This window comes from Lathyrus oleraceus, chromosome 2 (genome assembly GCF_024323335.1).
Source record: "Lathyrus oleraceus cultivar Zhongwan6 chromosome 2, CAAS_Psat_ZW6_1.0, whole genome shotgun sequence".
Taxonomy (NCBI): domain Eukaryota; kingdom Viridiplantae; phylum Streptophyta; class Magnoliopsida; order Fabales; family Fabaceae; genus Lathyrus; species Lathyrus oleraceus.
This window is the reverse complement of record NC_066580.1, coordinates 485019658-485029680: the sequence shown is the minus strand read 5'-3', so window position 1 is coordinate 485029680 and position 10023 is coordinate 485019658. Positions and strand designations below refer to the sequence as shown.

Sequence of the window (10023 nt, the reverse complement as noted above, 5' to 3'; positions counted from 1 at the left end):
TTGATTAAAAGGCCTATGTTAAGTCCTACAATTATAAGGAAACAATTACATTCTATGTCCCAAGGGGATCATGTCATAAATGGATAACAGACCTAAAATTCCTCTAAAGGGAAAAATTGTCATTTACAAGATACGTCCAAATGTCATCTCAAAATTAAATTCTAATCAAAACTTAACTAGAACCTAAAAATGATGAAGTCCTAAAAATGGTTTAACCTAATGTTGAAAATGACATTATTCTAAACTTAATCAAAAGTCTTGTTATCTCTAATTAAAATCCTAATTAAAAAACCTAATATCCTAAAATCAAGATTTAATCCCTAATTAAATCCTACTTAACCAAATATTCTAAAAAAACCAATCAAGTTCTATACCAAAAATTATATTCCTAGTTAATCAAAATATTCTAAAGGATCAACTAATTATTTTCCAACTAATCAACATAATTCTAATCCAATCTTAACCTAAAATATTAACCTAATAGTATTCTAATTAGAACCTAATATTATTCTAATTCAATTAATCGAGAATAGGCCAGAGGTTGCAAACCTGGATTTGGGGTGTGCATAGCCAAAGGATTCAATGATTCAGTCAATGGGCCTTAGGCCCAGAATCTCTTCACCAGCAAAAGGCAAAACGGAATGAGGGTGTGGCGCTTGGAATGAGACCTCGTTCGACGCGCAAAGGTAATGAGTTCCCTCTTTCATTTCCTCATTTCGGTCTCTGTTTCATCTTCTTCTACTCTCTTCTCTGCGATTGAGTTGTGTGAGTGATCGTTTTATGGAGATGGAGAGAGTTTCTGCGCTTCTGGTGTGAGTGTATTGAAGTGAATTTTTTTATGTGAATCCAGGGTGCAGGTGATGAATTGAAAATCTGCGGAAGAAGAGACAGAGTCAGAAAGATTGATGATTTGTGGAGGATTCACAGTTATTGATGATGGGTGCAATTGAATGATGGGTGAGGCTTTGGACAGTGGATATTTTGGGTTTGGTTTTGGAGGTGTTTGAAATTATTGAAGAAGAAGGTTAGGGTGAAGAAGATTGAAGACAAGAAGAAGAGAAGAAATATTGAAGGTTGGGGAGAGAAGGACTGAAGAAGCAGAAGGTGAAGTATGAAGCAGGGAGAAGGTTGAAGAAGTAGATTGAAGATTGAGATTGTTGTAGGAATTTGGGATTGAGGTGAAGAAAGTGATCCAAAAATCCTCAGGGCATGGCAATGAGTGATTTATATAGCAGAGAAGTGCAACCGAATCGGGCAACGAAAGTCGGGCAGGTCAGTTATATTTGGGCAGTTTAGTTGCAAAAATTTATTAGAAAATTATGTTATCATGGTTAGCTAGTTAGGCTAGTTGGTTAATAAAAGTTGGGATGTTAGTTTGTTATGAAATTGCTTTTCCTTGGTTGAAATAAAGTTAGTTAATGCTTACTAGGTGATGGTAATCGGTTATTTGAAAATGTTGTCAATAGGGGAACTGATTTATGAACCGAACTTGTTTGTTTTCTTGCTTGAAATTGATTGATGGAGGTTTCAAAATTTGGTGTTGTTGACCTGCTGTGATTACGGATTGGATATCATGGCATGTGGTATGTGATTCATTGGTAAACTTGGAATTGCAGGTGTGGTGCTGGTGTTGCAGCCTATTGGCTCTCTTCCACAGGGTTTAACATGGCAATTTGGATGTGTGCTTAGGCTCGGTAGGTTTACAACGATTGTTTGGCCTTGACATGAAAGGGTTTAGGTTATTTGGTTATTGAAATTTTGTAAGTTGAACTTGATTTGGAATGTTTGATTCTTTGTGGTTTTTGTGCAGGGTTTGTTAGTGGTTGAAGAATGATGAGATTTGTGCTTGGAATGGATTGAAGAACTTTGAATTGGCTTGGAAGGAGCGTCGGAGAATTATGCCGCTTGTTGAAGAGTCATTTGGTTCTACTTCTTGAAACCTCTTCTTGGAATGAATGGAAATGAAGGTTATTTGGAATTTTAGTGGGAATCAAGTTGGTTTAGTGATATGACATTTGAATTGAGTTATGAAACTTGCTTGAATTGTTTAACTCATTTAGTACTTTTGCAACGTTTGAAGTAGCAACATTAGACTCAAATTATGTTAGAGTTTTTTGGATTCATGTTAGTTATCGAATTAAATATTTGGAAGATTGTTATGCGAAGTTGTCGTCAAGGACTTGCTTGAATCTTGAGATGGCGATGTACATGCTTTAGAAATTAGTAAAATGTGAGAAATGGTTTTGAATGATTTATGATGTAATGGAACTGTGGAATGAATTTGACATTCTGTTAAAAATATTCCTTCTGCAGGTCGAAAAGTATGCAGGTTGATTAGAATTGAAAGGCAGGTTGTTGTGCCGTTTCTTGGCCTTTTGGCTGTTGGCTATGCTGCTATGAAAGTTTGGAAGGCTCGCATTTGCAGCTTCACGTCGCAACCTTTTCGTTTCCGCTTTGGCCATAGTTATTTGCATTAGGATATAGGCAATGGGTGTAACAGGGTGAATTGTATTTATCATGGGTTAGAGTTAGATATTTGGACTTGGACAATGGTCTTGGATTATGCAGAAGGATAGTGGTTCAAATGTTATGATTAATTAGGGATTTAGTTGTATTATAATGTGTTTTACTGAAGAGTTTTGGTTCTGCTAATGTAGCTTTCGGCGTTTGGAGCTGATACATATGCTTTGGCATTTAGCTGTCGTTGTTCGTTTCAACGCATTTCGACCTGCTTTCCGTTTTGGACATGGCATATATGGCACTGAACCTTCACGTACCTGCATTTGTCTTACTTGGTATAATGTGACTTGGGTTAAAGTGGGCCTAAGGATATTGGGCCTAAAAATCAAAGGAGAAAATTCCAACAATTTAAAATGGACCTCCAAGAAAAATTCAGTATTAAGAAGTTAATGATTTCTACAATCAATTCACATTTCAAAATCGACTCGAGATCAAAACCAACTTGAATCTCTACCATCCCTTTGATTTAAGATCAATTCGAAGCATAATCAATTATGAAATTAAAACTAGCTTGGCACTCGAATCCATTTGAAACCAAAATCAATATGCCATAGTGATGAATCCAATATCTACATGCAATAGACTAACAAACGATCACAAGGCTTATAAGTCAAGCAAATCAAATGCCTCAAGTTTAAAGGAGACTCTTTATGCTTGTGGAATACGTCATGCAAGACCTCGGACATTAGATGACATGAACTGCGATGATACATATTATCACTACATATATAATAATGAATGAATAACCGTGAAAGAGAATGGACCAGGTCCCCATGAATGGAAGCGCGATTGTACTGATGAATCATGAAACATGTAGTCGAGAATCAAATGGTTAACTTTGGATGAGCATGGACCCATGAGTGAAATAAGGCACAAAACCAAATGGATAACTAGACAACCAGATATGCGTTAAATTTCAAAGATCAAGGCGTGATCATGCTTGATCAAATGCCTCAAAAATAAATGATTCACCATGCAAGTGAAAGTTCCAAGAAGTTAGGGTTCCCAAATCAAAGCACACCACCGTATGGAACCTCCCCAATTAGGGTTTCCAACCCTTCCAAACAAACCACAAGGATTACCCACTCCAATACCGAAGTCTCCAATCCAAGTCCGCTTTGTTAATCAGAAATCTTGAATCTGTGAAGTATAAATGATGATGAATATGCATGAGACATGAATGAGGTTAGATGGATCTCGAGTTATGGGTCAGATGCAAAAGTAAAAATGGGGGGCAAATTTTGGGGTACTACAGGCATAGACGCATAACTCGCATCAACTTTGATTTACTAAACAAAGTAACTTGAAAAGATTTAGTAATCGATCTACCAAAAATGAAGTTCACCAAAGACCATATATGTGAAGCGTGTCAAATAGGGAAGCAAACGAGGGTCTCATTTAAATCGAAAAATATAGTTTTAACCTCGAGACCACTTGAGCTTATTCATATGGACCTTTTTGGTCCATCAAGGACCAAAATCATAAGTGGTAACTATTATGGGTTTGTGATTGTTGATGATTACTCTAGATTTTATTGGGTTATGTTTTTGTATATTAAGGATGAGACGTATTTGAATTTCAAATACTTTGCTAGATTGTTTCAAAATAAGATGAACTTGAAAATTATTTTCATCCGAAGTTATCACGGAGGATAATTTGAAAACCTCCTCTTTGAGAAGTATTGTGAAAAACATGGCATTGATCATAACTTCTCCGTTCTTAGAACTCCAAAACAAAATGGGGTTATGGAGCGTAAAAACCGTATTTTAGAGGAGTTGGCGAGGACAGTGCTTAATGAAGGTAATTTACCAAAGTATTTATGGGTTGATTCCATTAGCACGACGTGTTATGTCTTGAATAGGATTCTAATACGTCCTATTTTAGATAAAATATCATATGAACTACTTAGAGAAAGAAAACCTAATGTTTCTCATCTTCACGTTTTTGGATGTAAATCTTTCATTTTGAACAATGGAAATGATAATCTTGGAAAGTTAGATGCAAAAGACGACGAGGGTATCTTCCTCGGATACTCATAATCTAGTAAAGCTTATAGGGTTTATAACAACAGGCTACTTATTATTGAAGAGTCGATTCACGTTACTTTTGATGAGTCTTTTTTAAAAAAATGTTGGGAAATGTGTTTCTTTTCATGATGTAGGTGTATCTTCATAAGATATTCTCAAGGAACCCGATGATGGAATTGATCAACCTAAAGCGATGGAAAATGAGAACGCTGAAGATGACGATTGTGAAAAGGAAAAGGTGGAAAGTCTAGTTGCAGTGGATGAACTACCTTTGACTTTGGAGAACATCCAAAGATCATATTGGCAACATACTTGGAGACATCACCAAAGGTGTGACAACACGCTCTAAGATAAGTAACTTTTGTTATCACTTTGCATTTGTTTCACAGGTTGAACCTAAAAACACTAAAGATACATTACTTGATGAGCATTGTCTTATGGCCATGCAAGATGAACTAAACCAATTTAAAAGGAATGAAGTTTGGGACCTTGTCCCTCGTCGAAAATATCATCAAGTAATTGGCACAAGATGGGTTTTTAGAAACAAGCTTGACGAAAATGGAGTCATAACACGGAATAAAGCCCGACTAGTGGCTCAAGGTTATAACCAAGAAAATGGCATTGACTAGGAGGAGACTTATGCTCGGGTCGCTTGCCTCGAGGTTATACGCCTTATACTAGCGTATGTTTGCTCCAAGAATTTCAAGTTATTTCAAATGGACGTGAAAAGTGTGTTTCTAAATGGTTATATTAATGAAAAGGTGTATGTAGTTCAACCTCCTAGTTTTGAAATTCACGAGTATCCCAATCATGTTTTCAAATTAAAACGTGCTTTGTATGGTCTCAAACAAGCACCTAGGGCTTGGTATGACCGACTTAGTAAATTTTTTATTAATCAAAGGGGAAAATATATACTACTTCTTTTATTAAGCGTCGTGGAAATGATACTCTTCTTGCTCAAGTTCATGTCAATGATATCATTTTTGGATCAACTAATATGCAACTTGTCAAAGAGTTTTCTAAGCTTATGCCTGATGAGTTTGAGATGAGCCTAATGGGGGAGTTGAACTACTTCATAGATCTTCAAATCAAGCAACTCAATAAAGGTACATTCGTTTATTAAACCAAATATTGCAAGACTTGCTAAAGAGATTTGGCATGGAAGATGCAAAATCGATTGACACTCTGATGCCTATAAACGATAACTTGGAAAATGAAAATGGTAAGGATGTTTATGTGAAAAAGTATAGATGTATGATTGATTCTCTTCTATATCTCACGACATCTAGGTCGGATATTATGTTTAGGGTCTGTATGTGTGTCTGTTATCAATCAACTCCTAAGGAATCACATTTAAAAGCCATTAAACGCATTCTTAGGTATCTTTATGGTACTTCTAAGCACGGGCTTTGGTATTCCAAGGGAAGTGATTGTAATTTGGTTGGTTATATCGATTTCGATTTTTGTCGGTTGCAAATCAGATAGGAAGAGTACTATTGGAACTTGCCACATGTTTATAAATTCCTTAGTTAGTTGGCATAGCAAGAAACAGGTTTTTGCTGCTTTGCCAACTACTGAGGCGGATTATGTAGAAACCGATAGTTATTGTGCTCAAATTTTGTGGCTTAAACAACAACTACTTGATTTTGATATTAAACTACAATGTATTCCTATTATGTGTGACAACACTAGTGCCCTTAATCTAATCAAAAAACCCGTGCTACATTCTCGCACTAAGCATATTGAGATTCGTTGCCAAGTCCTACGCGATCATGTTGAGAAAGGCGACGTCGTATTTGAGCATGTTGATAGTGAAAATCAACTTGCGGATATTTTTGCAAAATCACTTGCGACCAAACTGTTTTTCAACATTCGAAGGGAATTGGGAATTCTTGATATCTCAAATCTTTTCTAAATATGATTTGTCGCATGCACTTTATATATATATATATATATATATATATATATATATATATATATATATATATATATATATATATATATATATATATATATATATATATATATATATATATATATATATATATATATATATATATATATATATAGTTGGTGCATTTTTGAATGTATATTACATAAGAGTGCATTTTTCATCAATTCATAAGCAAGGTACTACCGTTCCATTTTCCCTTTTTATGTGTAAGCTTTTTCTTTTACATGTTGTTATGTTCCGAATGATTGATATTCTTGATGTATAAGATAGTTCATGAATGTTCACTTCCAAAAATGTCTAATTGATGCATATCAATTTATATCCTTATAGTGACTTTATATTTATCTTCTTCATGCTTGAAATATATAGTTGGTGCATTGGATTGTTATCTATTGTTTCACGAATTGTGATTGAATATGCTATAATGTTAGCAAAATTCTTTTTGTGTGTCATTGTTATGTTTTCATTTCTGTTTTTGGTTTGAGTGGTGGTATATTATTTTATCGCCTTGCTAAAGAACATGCGTGTGCAACATTTATGAAGCATCAAAGGCATATGTCACATAATCGTGTCGCTTTTGTAGTAACTCAAACGTTTTTGATTATATTGTATACTTCACTTTTCATGTTTGTGTTATGTTATTTGACATAAGTTCTGACAATCATATTATATTGTTGCATTATTGTGTTTTATTTGATGTTGTCAAAGGGGGAGAAGCAAGATAAAGTTGGGATGCATATATTCAGGGGGAGCTTTTCATTGCAAATGCATCGTCTCGAGTTTTTCCATCATCAAAAAGGGGGAGTATGTGAGTGCAACTTCCGTTAGATGTGTTTTGTATGATGTCAAAACTATGATACTTTAGCGTTAATGTATATTGGATGGTATCCTCTGATTCTCTATGGGCATCTTAGCATTATGAAGCATAAAAGCATTTGGAAACAACTTGGAAAAGGTCTCATGCATCAAACATGCATGAAAAATCAATTTTTGTGAAAAATGGCATTACAGGTCGACACATACGTATATAGGTCGACACATACGTATATAGGTCGACCTATTGAAAAACATTCTTGGCTATAGGTCACACATGCGTTCTATAGGTCGACATGTGTGATGCAGTATTAAAACATGTAGCTTTTGTTTCATGTGCGGACTCTTCAGTTCGACACATAGGAAGTGCATAACATTCATAGGTCGACACACGACCTGAGATAGGCCGACCTATGCATCGAACAAGCTGACACATGACTTTCATTGATCGACCTATGCGATGTATTTTTTCAAAAATTCATATTTTTCTCAAGTCCTTTGCTTTTTTTTTGTCCTAAGTTACCCATACATATAAATACTTCATACATGCATCATTCTCTTGTAAGGTTTCTAGAGTGAGTAAAACCTGCATGAATCCAGGATATCGAAGCATTCTCATCATCTTCAAATCCACCTATGCATACACATAATCCAATTACACATAATCATTATTTGATTGGGTGTCATCTAGATTATAGTTGATAACGTCCAATTAGGTTTGTTGTACCGAGAATATTGGGTCGAGAACTTTGAGGGATTCAAATCAGAAAACCAAGTTGGGGTTTTCCTTTAAAATCTCTTAAGGTTTGAAGATTTTGGACAAGATTGTGTAATTCAGATCCGATTGAGCGAAAGTCTTGGGACAAGGGGTGTCTTGCAAGGGAGTAGCGTGAGACGGTGGATCATGTTGGTAAATCATGAGTTTCAACAAGTGTGCACTTTGGATTAATTCAACCGGGTGAAAGCCTTGGGACAATGAGTGCCTTGCAAGAAAGTAGCAAGAAGGGTGAGTTGAAGTGGCATTGTTGGTTACTTGATCAATTTTTTATCAAGGATTTTGGAGGTGGTAGAATCAACATCAAACTTAGGGTTTGTAGAGTTCGATTTCTTCATCTCTTGTATACACATGTTTTACAAAGTAAGATTTATTATAATATCTCAATTTGAATTTGAATTAAGAGCAAACGTATCCATAGCGATGTCGATTGGGGGAACTGCCTAAACAAATCCTTGTGTACTCTCTCTCTCTCTGTATATATCTATCTATATATCTCTATCTCTTTTATTTTATGATTTGCAAATTGTCGATTACATTGATCATTTAGTCAATATTGTTTGGATCATAATTTTGAATGTGTTTTGAAATTTGTGTTGTTGTGTAGATCACAAACCATTTGGCTGTCATTGGATTTCTAAGAACAACAAACACTACATAAAGTTCCAAACATTGTTGATTGCACATTAAGTGTTCGACAAATTGTCTGACTTAAATTTTTGTGTTTTGTTCATTGGAGATAACATTTTCCTATTATTTTGTATTCAACTAGTTGCGATTAGTTGTGTTGATTGAATTGTGGGTTATTATCATTGCATTGACACCTCTACGCATATTCGAACTTTTTGATAGTAGGTTTAGATAGACATTTTTGATCTGGGAAACTTTTAAAACTTGCTTCCGCGTTATACTTTTTCAAAACCAATTTTGGTTCATGTTTTAAACTTGTGATCTATTCACCCCATCCTCTTGATCTAGGCCTATCGTCTAACAATACCTGCATATGTCAACTCATCAAGAGATATTAGAAGACGAGCAAACACAATTAGATCATGTTGAGGATGTCTTACCTAGATATCACCGCATTGTGGAGATTGCGTAGACAGACATTAACCGAGATATCTTCCCTGATGGGTCCGATGTGACGCTGATCCTAGATGCCATCATGACGAAGGCATTGGGGCATTATCGTACCGTAGACAGAGCCGAAGAACAAGGGGATTGATGGCCGAAGAGGCAGAAGAGGCAAAGACGATGTAGTCTGACATACATCATAGTACATTAGTATATAGTAAGAGTACTATGAATTGTATTCTATTTTGTCATCATTTACTTTATCGTTGTTCTCGATTTTTTTGCTATTTATTGATCTTTTATTTATATGACATTTTTGGATCATCTGAATTTATATACGTCATTCTTTGTATATCAATTGTATGATTTAAATCTCATCACATAACATGGTACATAACACTTATAAATCTTCATTTGAATAGCATAATCAAATCATAACATGAAACATGTTGTTCTGATACGTTACTGAGATGCATTTCCAAAAAAAAAAACAGAGATGCATCTCCGGAATATTTTAACGATCAATCACAAATTGGTGCGTCCAGAGATGTATCTCCGAAATTTTGAGGCATTTAAGTATTTTCGCATGGTGACTAAAAAACATATAGGTGCATTAAGAAATTAAAAAAAAAAACTAATATTTTCAAAAGAAAATGGTTCAAACAATTTTTTGAATAAAAACATGATCTAAACCAAACCATTACACCCTAGATTTAGATTCCCATTTTGAACTTGACTCATTTGTAAACTGATGGAGACACTAACTTCACCTGCATGTCATTTGGTTTTCACCGATGGAGACACTAACTTCACCTGCATGTCATTTGGTTTTGAAAACATTGACGATTGTTGTATTTGTT

At 35.0% G+C, this 10023-nt stretch overlaps 1 long non-coding RNA gene across 2 annotated transcripts; it reads left to right on the top strand.

Moving 5' to 3' along the window:
- The first annotated feature begins 536 nt into the window (after positions 1–536).
- LOC127120743 (uncharacterized) lies at positions 537–2697 on the top strand. Of its 2 annotated transcripts, XR_007803246.1 has the most exons (4): positions 537–686; positions 851–1272; positions 1617–1694; positions 1811–2697. It is a non-coding gene; the product is annotated as an uncharacterized LOC127120743 (long non-coding RNA). The 2 variants fall into 2 exon arrangements; XR_007803247.1 differs by lacking the exon at positions 537–686 and having other exon boundaries at positions 692–1272.
- Positions 2698–10023: the final 7326 nt, after the last annotated feature.